Source organism: Gymnoscopelus microlampas (genome assembly GCF_963454915.1).
Source record: "Gymnoscopelus microlampas genome assembly, chromosome: 11".
NCBI lineage: Eukaryota > Metazoa > Chordata > Actinopteri > Myctophiformes > Myctophidae > Gymnoscopelus > Gymnoscopelus microlampas.
The window spans coordinates 37,119,388-37,138,790 of NC_139948.1; the positions used below are offsets into that span (position 1 = coordinate 37,119,388).

The 19,403-nt window shown below is 42.3% G+C and overlaps 1 protein-coding gene across 1 annotated transcript in view; it reads left to right on the forward strand.

Moving 5' to 3' along the window:
- Positions 1–8,875: 8,875 nt before the first annotated feature.
- adgrl1a (adhesion G protein-coupled receptor L1a) overlaps positions 8,876–19,403 on the forward strand; it is a gene marked incomplete at its 3' end in the record, with an annotated part of 163,569 nt that continues 153,041 nt past the window's right edge. Inside the window, exon 1 of the mRNA XM_084072728.1 lies at positions 8,876–8,970. The remainder of the gene's footprint in view (positions 8,971–19,403) is intronic.

The window sequence follows — 19,403 nt, forward strand, 5'->3', positions numbered from 1 at the left end:
AGACCGGGAAAGCCTATACGTTGTGATAGCATTAGAACCGGGGAAGCATCTGTGTCATTTTAGATGTTGCTATGTGTATAGCAACAGGAATTTTGTTGATTTTCTGAAGGAGTTTTTAAAATCGGCCTCAGGTCTAAACTGTTTAGAAAACAACAATTATGAGTGGCGCCATCGTGAAGTTAGTTATTGATTGGGACCACAGTGACGGTCGTCAGTCCTCTAGTTAACTGTCTGTTGGTACCAATCTAGCAGGGAGGATTGCAGTGTTTGTGTTGGAACACTGCTGTAGCCTGGTAGGCCAATCAGTGGGTAATCATCTGCGGTCACTATTGTAGTTGCTAAGAGACTGGAGCAGAAGGTGTACAACTGCCTTAGACTGTGCAAAGCACAAGCTGAGCTGTGCATGTTAACCACTTATGTTATGTTATGCCCTAGTCTTGCGTGTAGCCAGACGATCGGAGATCTCCGCCTACCGATACGTCTGGTGACCTCTGGGATGATATGAAAATTACGATTGTCGCGATTATTGTGGCTAAAATAATTGTGATAAACTATGTTATCGTGATAATCAAAAATATGCGTAAAACTTAAAATGCCACTTTTGTTAACCACTTGAACCCCCAGCATCCCTATTCTGGGGGTGCAACGTGTCTGCTATTTTTTTGGGAAACGATTTGGGTAGAGTGAAATAAGAGCATACCAAATGCACTCTTTACAGGTTAGTTTTATCAAGTACAGAGGGATAAGTGGGACTGAATTTGCAGCTCAACAAGAGTTCATTCATCCTAGCGTAGGACAATTTCAGCAATACATTTTAATCTCTGCAATACCAATATTGTGAGCGTTTTTCTGTCACAATAAACGATAATAACGATTATCGTTCCATCCCTGGTGACATCTAAATTCAATGTAGGGCCTAGAACTGGGTGGAAACAATTTGTGAATTTAAAAAACAAACTGCATTACACAACCAGTGTATATTGCATTGGTTCCGCAATGCAGTTTGTTTTTAAATTCACGCACTGGGTTTCTCCACTGTTCAAGCCCCAGGATTGAATATAGATTTCCCCAGACAATCGGTAGGCGGAGATCTCTGATCGTCTGGCTACGTGAAACTACTTATTCTACTTTACACGTAGTCCTACGGTGGTGTCACGCAGCTAAACAGAAAAAAATAAATGGCAGATCTACAAGCTCACATCTTGTAGATTAGTCTATTTTCACTATTTTTATGTCCGGCAGGCCAGAACGTCCGGGAGGCAGAGGTTGTGTTTTTTTTCTTTTTACGTTTTAATTACATTTTTGCCTATAATGACATGCCCAAAATAGGGACGCCAGGTTTACACTGCTTAACAGATCGCTCATTTTCTCGTTCTAATGGATCTGTTACAACGAGCAACCTCACCACCTACCTAACTGTAGGTGATGAGGTTAGCCTACAATCCCCTCTGAATTCACAGAGCACTGTGACTTTGCATACATGACATCTGAGCTGGGGGGGGGCTGATGGGGTGTGCTATTTCTGTGCAGCACAAACTACACTGTACTGGTTCTTTATGGACCAATGAGTCAGACAGAGCATGAAGGTCAATTGAAAGGACTTGAGAGCTATATAAATGGTTAGGTACCTTGTGACAAAGAGCTAAGTGGTGAAAGACGTGGAAAGCACATCTAGTAGAACTAGCACAATATAAACTGACTAAAGTGTTTTCAGGGGGAGGAGAAAAATGGGAATCTGCAACATGCACCATATATGCTGGTGCAGCTACAGTATTGTATGTGTGTATGGAAATTAAATAATTTGATCTGACACTACACTAGGAAAAACAATGCATGCTTGAAATGTATTATATAATGATTTGCAGAACACTCCAGAATGGATTAGCACTCTTGGTAACTAGGAGCTGGAAAATATATAATAAGCCTTTTTCTTTCTTTTCCCCCCTCTTTTTATTATTAGAAACTAGGACGACGCCCGTAGGTCACCGGCCTAGTAACGCCTCTGCATAGACGTCATGCGAAGCCCGGCACAAACGTCACACGAATCCTTGTCAATCAGTCAAGCTGAGGGTCTGATTGGCCTATCAGGAAGCCCTGCCAGTCAGTCAAGCTGAGGGTCTCTGATTGGCCTATCATGGAAGCCTAGAATCGGCGTCTCCTCCTCAGACCCGAGAGTTCGGGCCACTCAGCACACATGTTTTTTTCAGTTCTCGGAAACCGTAGGTCCTCCCTAATTGCCGTTTGGCACATTCCATCAAGGGGTCATATGACATGAGACACACACCCCAAATTTTAGACCATTTGGTCAGTCGCCCTCCGAGTTAAGCCCCGGACAGACTGACACCGCTGAAGTGCCCTTGAGCAAGGCAACTTAACCCCCGACTGCCCCAGTGGAGCTGCTCAGTCGCACTATGTAACTTTCCTTTTCTACCCCGGATTTGAACCCTGTTTCCTGCGCAAGTGGCAGCGCTGACATTTGTACCATTGAGCTAATAGAGCCTGCCTGCTTGCTCAGGGGATACATTAAATCTTGACCATCAGGTCAAAATTTGTGTCAAAAATTAAATAAATGTATGTCATTGCATCTCACAGCAATACTGTGCTTCCATGTCAAACACAGAAAGAGGAAGTAATCAGTCCATGGGAGCCTCTATGATGCATTTGTTCCATATAAAATATGTTGATTATATAGTATCCATAGCTAGAAGTGTCATCAGGTCTAGTTATACTTATATACGTATACTTAGTTGCGCGTGGGTGTCTACAAGCTCACAATGCGCCACAATGCGTCATAATGCATCACAGCGTGAGCTTGTGCGCTGGAATTGTATATCCCATTATGTATTATTTATTTAGTTGTATTTAGCCCATTGACGTCAAGTCATGGTATACTGACATACTACCGACCATTTCCTTTTCTTCTTATTTAAAAGCTTTTTTGGCTTTTTGAGTTTAGTCAGTATACCAATTCACCCCATTGTTTTATTGTTCCTGTTACTGCCAACTTCTCTTGGTCTGGGGGTGTAGACCAGTGGTCTACACCCCCAGGGTGATCCCCGTATGATTTTTTCGGGGTCCCCAGATGACAGTGAAGTGACAATTTAAGTACTTTGAAGACCTTTTTATTACCTAAAAAAATTAACATTACTGCATCAAAAGTAATCAACAAACTATGCTATAAAAACTGGTCAAACATTGACCACATTGTCAAATAATATAAGAAAGAGGCAAAAAAAAGAAAATAGCCAATCTACAAGCTCACAACTGAGAGCTTGCAGATCTGCTATTTTCACAATATTTATCTGTGGAACCGAGTCAAACATATAATGCCTCAACTCCTACAATTACAAGTGCTTGTCAGGGTGGGGGGTCCCCAGACAGTTCAGATGATAATTATTTTGGGGGGGTCGCGGCCTGAAAAGTTTGAGAACCACCGGTGTAGACAACCACATAATCTTCCAGCGATACACATGGAATTCACCGGCTGCTTCTATTCACCGGACAGCCCGGGAGGGCATGTACAGTAATCCAATGCAAAGGAACACGCTATTCCTCCCACTCGCCTGCTGAACATTCGCCCTGGCCTGACCAACTTGGGAGTTGCTATATTGGAGAGACGGAGAACTTCCTCCCCTGCTGGCTTCCCACCCGCCAACATGGTGCAAATTGTGTTCATCGGAGCACCCGGCCAAAGCCAGAGGCACTGCGGAGGAATCTAACTCCAATCTCCAAGGTGGTGGACTGGTGGGCCGCTGCTTTTTCCCCTGAGCCACCCGGACGCCCCTGCTCAGCCTGCTGACCATTTCATAAAGCATATTGTACCATAGTGTATTGATTTTTTTTAGGAAACCGTTAGATTGTGTTCATTGCAGTATACGGTATGAAACGTGTAGAGATTTTAAACTTGCTTGAGATAGGTAATACAGCCTACTGTACAGTATACTGTTGTGTAAAGTAAATAAGTACATTTACTCAAGTACTCTACTTATGTACAATGATCCAGTATTTCCAGTTTTCAGTACTTTTGCTTCTACTCCACTACATCTCAGAGGCAAATATTGTACTTTTAACTACAATTATTTGAAAACTTTAGTTTATAGTAGATTTTGATTATTAATACAAAGCATACATTAAGCCCTATATACATTTCGGCCATTTGAAAATAGCTGATCTACAAGCTCACAATGCGTTGCGATGCGACGTATTGTGAGCTTGTAGATCTGCTATTTTCAAAAGATTGTTATACATTTTATATACATTTTGTGAATGGGACATTCTGCATAAAGAGTACTTTCTACCTTTAGCACTTTTAAGTACAGATTGATACCAATACTTTTGTAGTAAATTTTGAATTCCAGACTTTTACTTATAACAGAGTATTTCTACATTGCAGTATTGATACTTCTACTTAAGTAAATAATATGAATACTTTCTCCACCACTGACTGTATATGATTGTGCAGTTATTTTTTATCATTCAGTCAGGGGAGAAAATATTGATTCATGACTTATAACTTGTAACTCCACACAATGATGCTCAGCCAACACTGACTCAATGTTTCAGACTTTTTTTTCTCTCTTCGCTTATCAGTCTGGAATGCCTCCTATTGACTCGTTTTGTAGAACTACACTGGAACTACATATGTTACGGATGTTGTTCAAATGAATGACGAATCACAACGATCACAGTGTTTTTTTTGTCCCGCCCCGCACCACAGACCAATCAGAAGCCACGGCACGATTCGAGACGTTGGGCATGTCCCGCCTCCCTTGGAGATAGGAGGCATTCCAGACTGAGAAGCGAAGAGAGAAAACAAAGTCCGCCGAACGTAGCGAAGCAGGCTGGATCCCAGGCTAAATAATTTGATGACCGGCAGCGCTTCCGGTAGGAGACACAAAGAGTCTCCTTTGTGTCTCCTACCGGAACCGCTGCCTACCGGTCCACTGGTCATCAAATTATTGGCTTAGGAATGAGACAAAAACAAAAAAAATATCCATGAATTCAAGTCTCCATGGGGTGACTAATCGATAGAGAAAATGTATTTTTTTGGGTGAACTATTCCTTTAAGGTGTGTATTACATATAGGTCTGATGACTGACAGAGAGTCGCCGGTTCAATTCCCATGCCCATGACAGACTTTGCTGCATGTCACTCCCTGATTCTCTCTCCTTGTCTCTATTCACTGTGTGTGGACTATCGATAAAAGCAGAAAAAAGCCAAATAAAAATTATATATAGGGCATCGCAGTTGTGGCCACTTCCGGGTTCCACTGCAAAATACTCAATGCATTTTTCCCATTAACATTTTGAAAAATATTTATATCAATTAATTTAAGCCTAGAATCAAGCCATCCAGGGTCCTGGGGAATCATGACCATTAAACATTTTTTTGTGTTTTATATTAAATTATATGATATACTATATTTAATAAATACCCTTTGTTTTGCCGTTTTCAAAAAAGTATTTTCACAGAATCAAACGTTTTATGGTCATGATTCACCAGGACCCTGGATAGCTTGATTCTAGGCTTAAATTAATTGATATAAATATTTTTGGAAATGTCAATGGGAAAAATGCATTGAGTATTTTGCAGTGGAACCAGGAAGTGGGCGGGAACTGCGATGCCCTATATCCAAATTTTAATCAAAACATAAAGCCATTAATGCAAAAGTTTTATTTTAAAACCAATAATATCTCTAATCATACAAATACACGTTGATAGTGCAGTTAAGACTTTTGTACTGTATATCACCTCTGACTAATTGAATTAAGTAAATAAGAGCTACCAGAAAATCAACTGACATGCTTTAAAATGCAATGAAGCTTTAATGGAACATTCCACCCGTCAAGACTCTCACATCCCTATAGTTACCATCAATCCATAATGTATTCCAGGAATTCGTTTGTGATTAAGTGCTGTAATTAAGTTTTTGATGTGACAATGTTCCTTCATCTTTGCTGTCTACTTCTACTACATTTCCCAGAATGCAGTGTGTGTGATTGTGACAGTGTCACAGTTGTTATCGCTGCATTGCATTCTGGGCTATTGAAGTTACTGGAGGTGATCTTGATTTCTCCTTATTATGATTGTTGAATCTTAGGTGAAAAATGGCGAGTCAGAAAGAAGACCTTGCTCTTTTATTTTTAGGGACTGACATAGAAATTTGATGGTGGCTGTTTATGTTTTAGATTGTTGATAAATGTTCGCCTATCAAACTTAATTAGCAGCTGTGCTGGCCTGGAAATATCACAGTGTGTGATAAATTGTGATCACATCGTCTACATTTGCCTAGTTACCCATGGGATTAAGAAAAATACACAACCAAACAACAACAAAATGGCACCACAAATGCAAGGTACTGTATCACCAATATCCCCTATGAATACTATTTATAATCATTTTTCAAAACAAAAAAAGAAAACAAAATATATTTTCTACTATTTTCTTTTCGTGTAAATGATAGCAGTTTGGGCTATCTTAGATGTCTAATTCCTGTTAGGTGCTGTACTGAGTGCTCTTTGTCTGCCCAACATATTTGTATCTTTATAACCCATGGCTAAAGATACAATTAGCTAAATGAATTCATCATTTTACTGTAGCAGCCTAAATGGTTCATTTACAGTATCTAGCATCTCAAGAGCCTTTCTCGAATTGAGATGGCAAGGATCTGCCATTATGAAATTGAAAGTGAAATGTCTGACACACATTTACAAGTTGTGTGTGTGTGCCTGCGTGCGTGCGTGCGTGCGTGTGTGCGCGTGTGTGTGTGTGTGTGTGTGTGTGTGTGTGCGTGTGCACGCGCGCGCACACACATTTTTAATTGGCATACTAGTTTGTAATATACAAGTATACTGATAAGGCATCACCTCAGTACCTGGCTATACTTAAAACTTTGATGTTGATTTTAGAATTCAGAGAGCTGTTTGTCCTGAAACGAACATCAAAGGGAAACTGAAACACATGATGTTATTTTTCCATTGGAAAGATTGTAGCTGATTTTGCACCTGGGTTTAGGTAGCCTACACTTTATTTGTTAATAATGCTTTGTTTTGGTTTCATAGAGTCTTTAATAATACATTAAAAAACGAGTTCACTTTTCTAAACAATAAAGACCCCTACAACTGTTTACTAATAGAAACTCAACGTCGTAGGCCTTTGGGTGTTTAGACATAATGGCTAAATTCAGTTCTTATTAACACACAAAAAAAAGGTTTAGTGCTCTATTGACCACACTCCATCACTTAGGGGGACAGTTTCAGTCGTTCAAACCAAATTAAGTTATGCAACTCTGTCTACAGTTCAGGAAAGCATATACGATGCTGTCAGGCTGGCATTTTAAGTGAAATGTCCCTTTAAAGTAAACGCAGTCATGGCACAGATAGTCATTTGAAAGCACGCGTACGCACGCCGTGCGCAACGTGCCTGTCATTTGGAACAATTATTAGTTTTAAGCAACATAAATTGTCGTCGCAAATTAAAGTAGCCTATAGCCTACATGCCTATTGCTGTTACTGTTTTACCGTGCAGAAATGCGTTTTTTTTTGTCGTTATGTCATTAAAAGCTTGACATATAGGTAGTGGTGGAAAGTAAAGTAGCCTACATTTAAGTACAATTTTGAGGTATTTGTACTTTACTTGAGTATTTCCAATTTCCAATACTTTTACTTCTGCTCCATTACATCTCCGAGGCAAATATTGTACTTTTACTCCACTACTACACTATTTGAAAACTTGAATATTTTGATTATTACAAAACATACATTAACCACTTCAGCCCTATATACATTTCGGCCATTTGAACATAGCAGATCACAGCATTGCTATGCCACGCATTGAGCTTGTAGATCTGCTATACCTTTGAGAACTTGAAATGGGACACTCTGCATAATGAGTACTTTTACTTTTGGTACTTTAAGTATATTTTGATGCCAATACTTTTGTAGGCTACTTTTACTCAAGTACATTTTGAATTCCGGACTTTTACTTGTTGTAACAGAGTATTTCTATATTGCAGTATTGATACTTTTACTTAAGTAAAACAAATGTGAGTACTTAAGTAAAAGTACCACCACTGCATATAGGCCTATAGTGTGGTTAGCCTGTATACGTCCTGGTTGAGGTTGCAACGGTTGAAAAATCCTCCTGAATGGTCCTGATGAGACAGAGAGAGAGTGCGTCGAAATAGTGGAGGGAGCTGCGTATGAGGAGACGATGCGATGCTTACTGACGGGGAGGGAAGGAGAGAGAAAAAAACCCTCATGATCTCAGTGCGTAAGGACGCACAGGACAACTGCAGATGGCCTATTTAGCTTATTCGATCTCGGACGGGTGAATTACAGTAGGCTAGAGCATTTTAGCCGGTTAGACTGCGGGCAACACAAGGCTACATGAGCCTAAAAAAAGAAACGTCCCATGAATACTAGCGACGTACCGCGCAGCATCAAGGAGTCTCAACTGCCTCACAGAGACGTTTTATGACCGCGACCCACACAGACGGACAACACGACTGCAAGTTTAAACTATTCGATTTTTTTTCCTCCCCCCTCTCTCCACTACTTTAATGTCCCGTCACCAGCTCGTGTTTGAGTAAAAACCTGCTTATTATATTTTACGCAAAGGCACGGCGTGGCGTCGTCACTGTTTATTCATTTTGATGCCCATATTATGGGCGCATTTCCGAGAGAATCCGCTTCATTCCTGTGAGGATTTTGTCGCTGCTTCTATTTAAATGTTTTAGTCGGGACTATTATAGTATTTTCTTCCCGTTTCTCACGCGGTGCTTCGTGGGGTTGTCTGTCTCTATAAGATAGCTATATGTTATTAATTTTTAATTCTTTATGCATCCGCACGAAGACGGGACAAGAAAGGAGAAAAGCAGTGATAAACCAAGGAGACGGAGGAGACAAGTGATGAGGGAAGCGAGAATGAATGAGATATACTGAGCAGAGGAAGGAGATCGGAGGAATCAAGGTAAGAACGAAAGCACAGTTTTATTGCATGTTATCCATGTTGTTATGTGACATCGGTGCCGGTGCGGCAACGATACCGTATAATATGCACCACCCATGGCTCTGCGTGGAGCCTCCTGCCATGCAGGCGACAAAAGGCGGAGGAAGCGTGTAAGCCGATTTATCTCTTGATATTTTATGCTTTGACAGAGATATGGAGAGGGCTACGATGCGACAACAACGGCAGTCGTTTCATGTTTAAAATCCGTGATGACTGTCCTAAAAATCGGTAATCTAACTCGTGGACTTGTGTGAATATTTATGGCCTATAAATTGCACCATATCCCCTATAGAATAATACATTATTGCAATGTTATTGTTAAAAGCTATAGCCTATACTGGTAATGCCAGAGAAACTGGAAACAACTACATGTCTTATTAATACATCTTGTATGCATGGCCTTATCCTTGTCAGATAAGAAATATATCCCTTTGCAAGTCTGTAGGCTGAGATAAATCGGATTCAGACTAAATATGGGCATATGACATTGGAAAGTATCCAACAGTAGCCTATATATATACATAAATGAGCGAAGAACTGACATGCAAAGCCTGCCTTGATGAATTCCCTCACTGCGAGAGGGTCCATGACTCTGTACCAGTTTTAAACCAAAATAGCAAGCCCGTGTGAAAGATGAGAAGATGCATCACAAGACATAGCCAACATCACTCATCTGTTTGACACTTTCTGTGCAATTCCAGAAACGTTTTAATCAGTAGGGGGCTCATTTAGTCAGGAATATCCGCATCACAGCGCAATGTAGACCTCCCAAAGTAAACTATTCATCTGTGCAAGATTAAAACCATTTATCACTCACCTCCATCATCATGGGCCTACACCAGAATTCCTGAATTCAGTAACACCTTCAATAAGAGCGATCAGCAGTGTAGCCTAATACATTGTTGTCTTAATGGGAGAAAGTCCACATTTTTGTCTCTAGCCTTGTGTGTTCTATTGTGGTAAAATAGCTTAGTACATTGTTGTCTTAATGGGAGAAAGTCCACATTTTTGTCTCTAGCCATGCGTGGTCTATTGTGGAAAAATAGCGTAGTAAATTGTTGTCCTAATGGGAGAAAGTCCACATTTGTGTCTCTAGCCTCGCCTGTTCTATTGTGGTAAAATAGCTTAAAATTTAGAATGACATAAAATGAATGCATTAAATGCTGTTATTCATTGCTGTTAAGCCTTTACCAATGCCCCTTATTCCACTTGGGTGCATTGTGTTTGTCCTGCCAATCCCTCGGTAAAAAAATTGGCAGATCTACTATTCTGAAGGGGCCGGATGAAATTCAAATTCTTCAGGTGGTAAAATAGCAATATTGCAACTGTCTGATTGTGTTATCTGGGCATTCAAGAAGCCAAGCTTGGAATTGGTTTACTGCCAAACATTGTCCCCGAGAAGACAGAAGGATTTATGTGCCCCTGTCTGTGTAACATCACCATTAGAAAAATTATTCTTGGCATTCGATGCTTGAATAATGGTCATATATTACAATTTTACTACAAATTACCACATTTTTAAAGCAACACTTTCCAGAATGAGATTTATTTCAGTGTCTTTTCAGTGTCATTTGTGGGTGGTTATATTGTACAATGCAGTGTTTGGGGGTCTACAGTTGATCAATCTGTTGTTGACGTTATTGACAGTGAAAGATTCACGAGATATAAAGTAAACACATTACTGTACAGATGGTATTTGACATTCTTCACGCACGGACCTGGAATTGAGTTATTCCAACAAAAAATCCATTAATATTATCTGTAAATTGGTGTGAATACAGTACGTGTGCGCGTAGCCGCGTACACACACACACACACACACACACACACACACACACACACACACACACACACACACACACACACACACACACACACACACACACACACACATAGACAGACATTGTAAGTGCAAACTTACATAATGCATGCACGCACATATGCACACACACACACACACACACACACACACACACACACACACACACACACACACACACACACACACACACACACACACACACACAGACACGTGAGTAATAATAACCTACGTGTATTTGCCCGAATTAACGACTCATATGTTTCCTTTGGCCTTTTGTTTTCTACTTGGCATGCAAAATATGCATCTCCCCTGTAGCGCCCTGAGAGGGCTGACTAAATTGATTTGTTAATTCAAAATAAGATATAACTGTGACATAAATTTCAGAAAATGACCCAGGGTGGTTTCCAGCATCCCTCAGGAGAGCTGAATACAGCTGCATACAAGGTTGTCCAGAATAATGTAGGGATGTCCATTTAGTGGATTTCAAAGAGTATGGAAATTATACTTGAGGTCTGAACCAATACAATGGCATTTCACTTCACAGCTGTTACAGTAGTTTGACTCTGAGGGTGGAAAAATGGATCCGCCATTGGAGTCAGACCCTCAGAGTCAAATGAACAATCCAGATTGTATTGTATATGTTGTCATTTTAATATGGCACATACTGTATTGCCATTCCTGTAATGAATGGATTATCCATCTTGACACAACATACAGTAAATGTTTGTCCTTAAATTCTGAGGAACAATTTGGTGAAAACTATATATATATATATATATATACTAGAGTTTCGGGGGGCTACGCCCCCCTCAACCCCAGCCGCGCACGGGGCCCAGCGTGGCCGTGTGTATATTGGGGGACCCAAATCGCCGGAGTAAAACTGTGGAGAATTTTTTTTGAAAAAGGAAAAAATTTGAAGAAATAATATTTGTTATGTTTCAGGGGGTCCACAGGGGGTCCGCGGACCCCCTGATGGTCCACTGACCCCCTGTGGAGTGTTGGGACGCGCGGGGACACCCCTGGAACATTTTTTTTTTTTTTCATGAAGGTGGTTGCTTGTTTCTGGCGCTGGCTGTGCAAACCTGGCAACCCAGCGCATGCTGCCGCACAAACGTGGCAACCCAGCGCATGCTGCCGCACGTTACACCAGAAATGGTGCCTGGAGAAAATGGTGACCAAAAAAAAAGTTTGGAAAAAAAGGAAAAAAACCCCGCAGCGGCTGCGTGCTGTTGTGGTGATGAGGTCGTGCGCACGGTAAACGGTACGAAGCTGCCTCCCCTTCCGTTTTGTCCGACATTTGGTGAGTAGAATTAATTATGTTGCGCGGTGGAAAAGGTGTACTGAGCAGTGAGATGTCCCCTACGCGAGGCGTAAATTCAGCGCGGCCGGCGTGGCGAGTCAGTTGGCGACATGTGGTCTGGCGGTGCGTTGTTTAGTCGATAACAGAGCTGTGGGGTGTGGACACCGAGGGTGCGGAAGTTGGTCGCCATTTATATAGTTAGATAGTAGACATAGCAGGCACCTACTTGGCTCTGTAGTGTATTTGTTGTTTATTTTCATAAATTACTATAACGTTTTTGGGGCATCTTTTGGTTTATTTCAACAGTGTAGAGAGACAGGAGGGACAGGGACACTATGCAGCATACTGTGTGTCTCTATGTCTAGAATCAAACTGGGTACGTTGAGGGTACACGACTGGGTGCACCATTCAGCCATCGGTGCACCCTGGTAATTATTATTGAAAGCTGATTGGCTTTCAGCATAAATAGAATTTCTGGTCCTCTTTATAGCTTTCAACAGGCCACTGAACTGAGCCAAATGTATTTTGGTTGTGTTCAGGGTACACAGTGAAATCCCGAGGGTTAATTTAACTCTGAAGGGTGTACACATTCCAGCTCAACTCTCACGTAGGAGTGAAATTAGGATTTTACTGTGTAATATAGATTTCTACAGAAATGTTGTGTAATATTGATTTTTACAGAAATTTCGAAGATGTACCAACAAAAAAAGGAAAGAAAATCACCCTTTTGCAAGGTTGAGGCATTCGTGAATGTCAATTTTGACCTGTTTTCCTTGCCAAAATGTCATCTTTTGATGTAATACTCAAAGTTGGCCCTTCAACGTGACCTTTACCAAGATGCTTTTTGGTGAGTGGCATTTGCTGACACGTTGTTGCATTTTGCTGTTACATTTGCTGCCGAGGAATGGAAAAAAGGATGGTTGGAACTAAAATTGTTACTGGAATGAAGCTTGGTCGGTCATTATCAAAATGGGCTCAAGATTGCAGCGGGTGAAGACTTCAAACGTCTATCGTAGCGTAGCAGTAGTCAGTTGCTGATCAGCAAGCACCCCCCCACACACACACACACACACACACACACACACACACACACACACACACACACACACACACACACACACACACACACACACACACACACACACACACACACATTAGTGTGGAGGTGTCTACTGATGGATGGGGCTGGGCAAAGTGGAGCCATGCATTTTTCATCGTGTGTTGTGTGGTGCTGCCACGCACCTGCCCCTGATATTGTTGCTGTCGGGCGCAAACCTTGTATCTCCATATTTCATCTTTTTTATGTTTTCTAATACATTTTAGACTTGGTCATTATGACAATTTCCCCCAAAAAGTAGTGAAAATTGGTGCTCTACAAGCTCACAACAGCGTGTTTCAGTGCGATGTGTTGTGAGCTTGTAGACATGCAGTTTTTGCCATTATTTGCTCGTTTTGAAAATTGAAGTTTTTGCCTTAAAATGACATACCAAGATAGGGGTCTATCTGTGGGTTATATCCTGAACAGTAACGATTTTGGACATACAAGGTTTCTGCCTGCCAGCGATGATATTCATAGACACTAGGTAATTTTTTATACCTTTTTGAATAATGTCAGCCGTGCCTCCATGGGGCCAGGATTTTTTTTATTTTTTTTTTACTTGTCTGACCTAGAAACTCTTTATTGTGTAGTCGTGAAAGGTAGAATTTTCCCTCCTAGCTCCCCACAGGCGCGGCTGTTTACCTCCCAATTCATGTCACCCGACAGGAAAGCCATTGTGATTCTAATGCCACTAATTGTGCTGGAGTGAGTTGATTGGTGAATATTTATGCGAAAAACACTAAGCGGAAATGTAAAAAAAAAAACGAAACAAAAAAACTGTTGTCAGCTGGACAAATTGTTGCAATCAAACCTAAACAATTATGTTTCATAACTGACTTATTTTGTAATGTGTCAGCCGTTACACTTTTTGTGTTTTATACTAGACTACATTTTGGTGGATGGATGTACAGTGATTGGAATGAAACCGTTTTGTGGCTGGGGGGGGGGGGGGGGGGGCTAGGTGAGCAGGTGAGATCCCGGGGGGGTAAACATTTCATTAAAAGAGTAGTTCACCCAAAAAAAAACTTATTTTCTATCTATTACACACCCCATGAAGCCTTGAATTCATGGATATGTTTTAGTTTTTGTTGCAATAATTTGATGACTGGGTCATCGGTCAATAGGAGACTCAGTTGGAGACTCTTTGAGTCGCCGGGCATCAAATTATTGGCTTAGGAATGCGACAAAAACAAAACAATCTCCAATGAATTCAAGGCTACATGGGGTGTGTAATTGATAGAAAATAAGTCATCTTTTGGGTGAACTACTCCTTTAACCTCTAAGCCCTATATTCTTCAATTTAATTAAAATAACCACACGATGCGTTGTGAGCCCCCCCCCAAGAGAACGCTGGTGAGATGTGCAGAGCAGCAGGAAAGCAGAGGGTAGAGATGCACAATAGCAAACAAGCAGAATATTGTTTCAGTTGAGCAGAGGTACAAAGGAGATGAGGGAACTGTGTGCTTCCCCTCTGGAAGCTGAAGCTCAGTGCTGTTCTTTGTGCTGTGGAGAGCTCTGAGGAAGCCAACGTGAAGGCAGCAGCCTGTTACGGTGACCTTTTGTCTGGGACTAGGAGAGCAGAGCCACATCTGGAGCAAGGATCAGGTTGAAAGGTGTAGTAGTAGGGGGTTTGGGGAGGCAATCTCAATGGTAACCCCACCGCACAAACCTAATCTAATTTGAATGCGTCGAGGGCCGCCAGCCTTCAGCGCGTGTAGGCGCCAGGACGGTGAATTGCATGGCAGCAACGAGAGTGCACGAGCAGAGAAAATCAATGCGGACTCTTTTTCATAAATGGAGTGGGTGTTAAATTAGGTGGATGGGTCCATGTAGCAATGTGTTGGATTGAGTGGCTGGTGTGTTTGGGTTGTGTCTATCGACTGGGAGACGACTTGGTTTACAGCGGTGGGGGGGGGGGGCAGAAAAAGAGCTCAACCGTGCTCAATCAATGGGACCAATCAGCCTCACCAACAATTCATTAAGGCTTTGCTTAGATTTGAGAGGGTGGAGTGTGGGGACTTTAAATTGGTGTTTTGAGGGTTTAGTCTTTGCCGTCCCAACAACCAAATACTATGTGCTGCTGGTGACAGCCCTGATTGCCCTTTTCAGCCGGCATGATTTTTCCTATTCATTTAAAAAAGGCGAGTTTCAATCATCATCCAACCCTGTGGTTGCCGTTTTTCATTTCCTAACCTGTATTTAATGTGCATTCAAAAAAAGGTGCATGTAGATATAATTTTGATGTACAAAGAAGGCACTTCAGAATAAGTGCTTTCATTGTGCTTCGCTTCACAAATCAATATAATTCTTACCTTAGCCCTGCTGGTTGCCTTAACCGAAAGTGGCATTTGTTATAGCAGCTGCTCTGTGGGTAAGCTGTTATGCACACACCCTGATCCATGTACAGTAACAGTAACACACACAATGTATTATTATTATTATTGTCTCCGCCAGGCCGAAGCGTAGATTATGTTTTCCCGCATGTCCGTCCGTCCGTCCGTCCGTGAGTGTGGGTGTCCCTCCGTCCGTCCGTCCGTCAGTCCGTCCGTCTGTGAACAGCTAATCTCCGGCACCCGATCGATGTGAAACTGTGCACACACACTCCCTGGATGCCAGAGCAGAACCTCTGCCCCAAATCTTTCACATCGGCCTGTTATAGCGCCACCAGGAGGCAGATTTTTGCAAAACACATTTTATTATATTACGCCTACAGATTTTGTCCAAACATCACACAAATCGGTATACAGTATATCTCTGTAGTCATGTGATCAAGACGGATCGATCCGATCTTTCATATTCCATCCTGATTGGCTACGAGTTTGCAGCAGTGGTCCGTTTTGAACAAAATGCCTCAAATCATATACGCAGCGTGCGATTGCCGTGAAAATTTGCACGCACATTCCCCTTAGGCCGAGGAAGAAATGCCACCCTTTTCATATTGGCCTGTTATAGCGCCACCAGTGTCCGATTACCGTTAAAGTTCACACGTCTGCTTTAGCGCCACCAGGCGTGCATTTTCGCACATACCCAGAACGTCTCCAGTGCATTTAACCCATACTAGCCAGGGTGGGCACCCCCCTGGGCACCCCCCCGGAGCAGTGCTCAGCCATTCTCCAGTGCCCGGGGACCATGCAGCTCCGAGGCTATTGCCGTGGTCAAAGGCCCCGGCACAAGAACGTCCCTAATGGGCCCCCCATGCATGTCTTTCTGGTGTTTGAAGAAACCTGAGCACCTGGAGGAAACCCACGGGAACACCATGCACACTCCACTCCACACAGAAAGGCCAAAGTCAGTGTGGAACCCAGGGCCTTCTTGCTGTGAGGCAACGGTGCTAACCACTGAGCCATTTGTTTTCTGTGGTTGCTTTATTGACACACAAATTGATTCACCAGGCCCCAGTGAAACATCTTCCTCTATCTCAAAACTGAACCCTGCACACTCACTGAAGAGTACGATTGATTTGATGAGGAAAAATAAAGCCCCCCCCCTCCACACACGCACGCACGCACGCACGCACGCACGCACGCAAGCACATATCAGGAGAATGGATGGAGTGGAAGGACCATTACACCAACTTAGTTAAGCTCTGCTTCTTGTTAATTGGAAGAGCTCGCTCTGTTCAACTTGTCCTTCTGGAAAAAAAGAAGAGCAGGCAGATGAAAGGAAACAGGGATCAATTGACCTAATAGCTTGGCCAATCAATCCTTATGTTTTGTCCCCTTTTTTCTGATGGCCTGACAGAGGGTGTGAGGGCCCCTGAGTGGTGGAGAAGGCCCTCTTTAATTGGTTCGGTCAGAGCGGTGGAGCGGGGGAGCTTTGGGTGCTAATGGCAGAATTCCGTCGTCACTCCCGCTGCTCACACCTGACGCTGTCCCCAGTGTCGATAGTGACACCACTTTCCTCATTAACTCAAGCTTAGTGCCATGTATAGACACTTTATCTCCCTCCACTGGACTCCCATACCTCCACACCCGCACACCTCCATTCACTGATCTTTTGTTGTAGTTTATCTCTAATGGTTATCTTGGAAAAGCACTATGCAAATACATGAACTATCTTTATCATTATCCCTGTCTGCTGGAATCCTTGTATATTCAAAACTGTTACTTTCCTGAAAAAAAATAACCTGTGTTCCAATGTATCCAATGTAGTTATTATTTAATCACAAGCTATTGTTAATACTTTTCTTTGGTTAAATATTTATGAAACTCACAGACAGACTGACTACTTTCAACCTGGTGTCCCTGTTTTGGGCATGTCGTTATAGGCGGAAAAAAAACGAAGATAGCAGATCTACACGCTCACGACTCCACACGTTGTGAGCTTGTGAACTTTCGCACCACACTGTCTTACGATGAAGTATAAAATAGAGCCTTCATTTACGGAAAAACATAGAAAGATAAAATATGGAGATGGAAGGTTTCTGCCCGACAGAGAAAACGTGCATTCTTCACTTGACGATGACCTGCTCACGTTCTCCGTGACTGCTGCAGAGGTCACTCAATGTCGCCTGAGCTCATCAGCGCACGCTGTGCAGGTGTTGGCATTAGAAGAGACACATGTATACACACCAGAAGTCATGTGTATCAGTGTGTGTATGTATGTATGTGTATGTGTGTGCTTATGGGGCATTGTGTGTTATGAGTGTACGTGTGGGGATTATGCTGTCTGTTCCTACACGCAGTGACGTCCACCTGAGATTTAACTGATTCATTCCACAGAGGACCCCGCTATGTGTGAGGGGAGCTGTTATTTGTGTCAGCAAGACTCCCTTTGGATTATGTGGTGTCGGACTAGTGTGAGCATGTGTTTGTGTGCTACTCTCTCTCACTCGCGCTGTGTGTGTGTGTGCGTGCATGGGTGCGTGTGTGTGTGCGTGCGTGCGTGTGTGTGTGTGTGTGTGTGTGTGCATGTACAGCATGTGTTTGTGTGTGCGTGTGTGTGTGCACATATGTATGTATGTGTGTGTGTGTGTGCGTGCGTGCGTGCTTGCGCGCTTCCGTGTGTGTGTGTGTGTGCGTGTGCGTGTGCGTGTGCGTGTGCGCGTGTGTGCCTGCAGTGTGTCAGGTCTGGGAGCTACTAAGAGAAGAGGCACTGCAAAGAAACAACATGGGACCAAAGGCAGCTGTTTGTTTGCCTGTCTGCCAAGATTGGAGGGTTGGAGGGAAGTACCAGGCAGGCACAGAGAGAGAGAGGGAGAAATAAACGAAGAGACGGGAAAGAAAGGAGGAGGGTGGGCGGGTGGGGGGTTTGGTGCGGGTGGAAGTCCTGGGGAGAGGTGTGAAAGGGCACGTATAATCATAAACAACAGCAAAAACACCCAGAGCGTTATACAGTACATGCAGTAGAGTAGGCAGATGCCGGATGAGACGGAGAGAGGGGGGAACACGATGGAAAAGGACCACAAACACCTGGAGCAACAAGAGCAGTATAAGCAGTGGTGTAAAAGTGACTATAAGTACATTTACTCAAGTACTGTACTTAAGTACTGTACAATGTTGAGGTATTTCTTTTACTTTACTGGAGTGTTTCCCATTTTCAGTACTTTTACTTCTACTTCTACTTCTATATCTCAGAGGCAAATATTGTACTTTTTACTCCACTTCAATTATTTGACAACTTTGGTTACTAGTTACTTTGTAGATTTTGATTATTATTACAAAACATGCATTAAAGGGTCTACACCATGAATTTTAACTTTTTCTTCATTTTTGTGTGTTTTTGGTCTCCCCCACCTCTCTTCTGTTCCAACAAATACCCGACTTCGAGCATGCAGGCTTTCATAGGCTATCTGTGGTTTTCATGTAAATTGGTCTGAAAACAGTCTGTCAGATTTGTTCCCCCACCCTACGTCACGTCTGGGAACAATTCCTCCCGTTTTTCAGTTCTAACCCAAAAAAAAAAATCAAAAAAAAAAAAAGATTTTTTTTTTTTCATTTTTAATTTTTTTGAAATTTTTTCTTATTTTTTTTTTTTACTTTTTCAACACAGAACCAGGACATGACATGCATACAAACTGGCTCAGTAGCGCCCCGTGCCAAACAGGACAATGTGGTATTGCAGGTGAAAGTGCTTTATAAGCCAGAGAGAAGTTAGTTGGAATGAGTATATCTGAGGCTTGATTTAGGCTCAAACCTTTTGAAAAACGTTTGAGGGACATAAACAATATGATA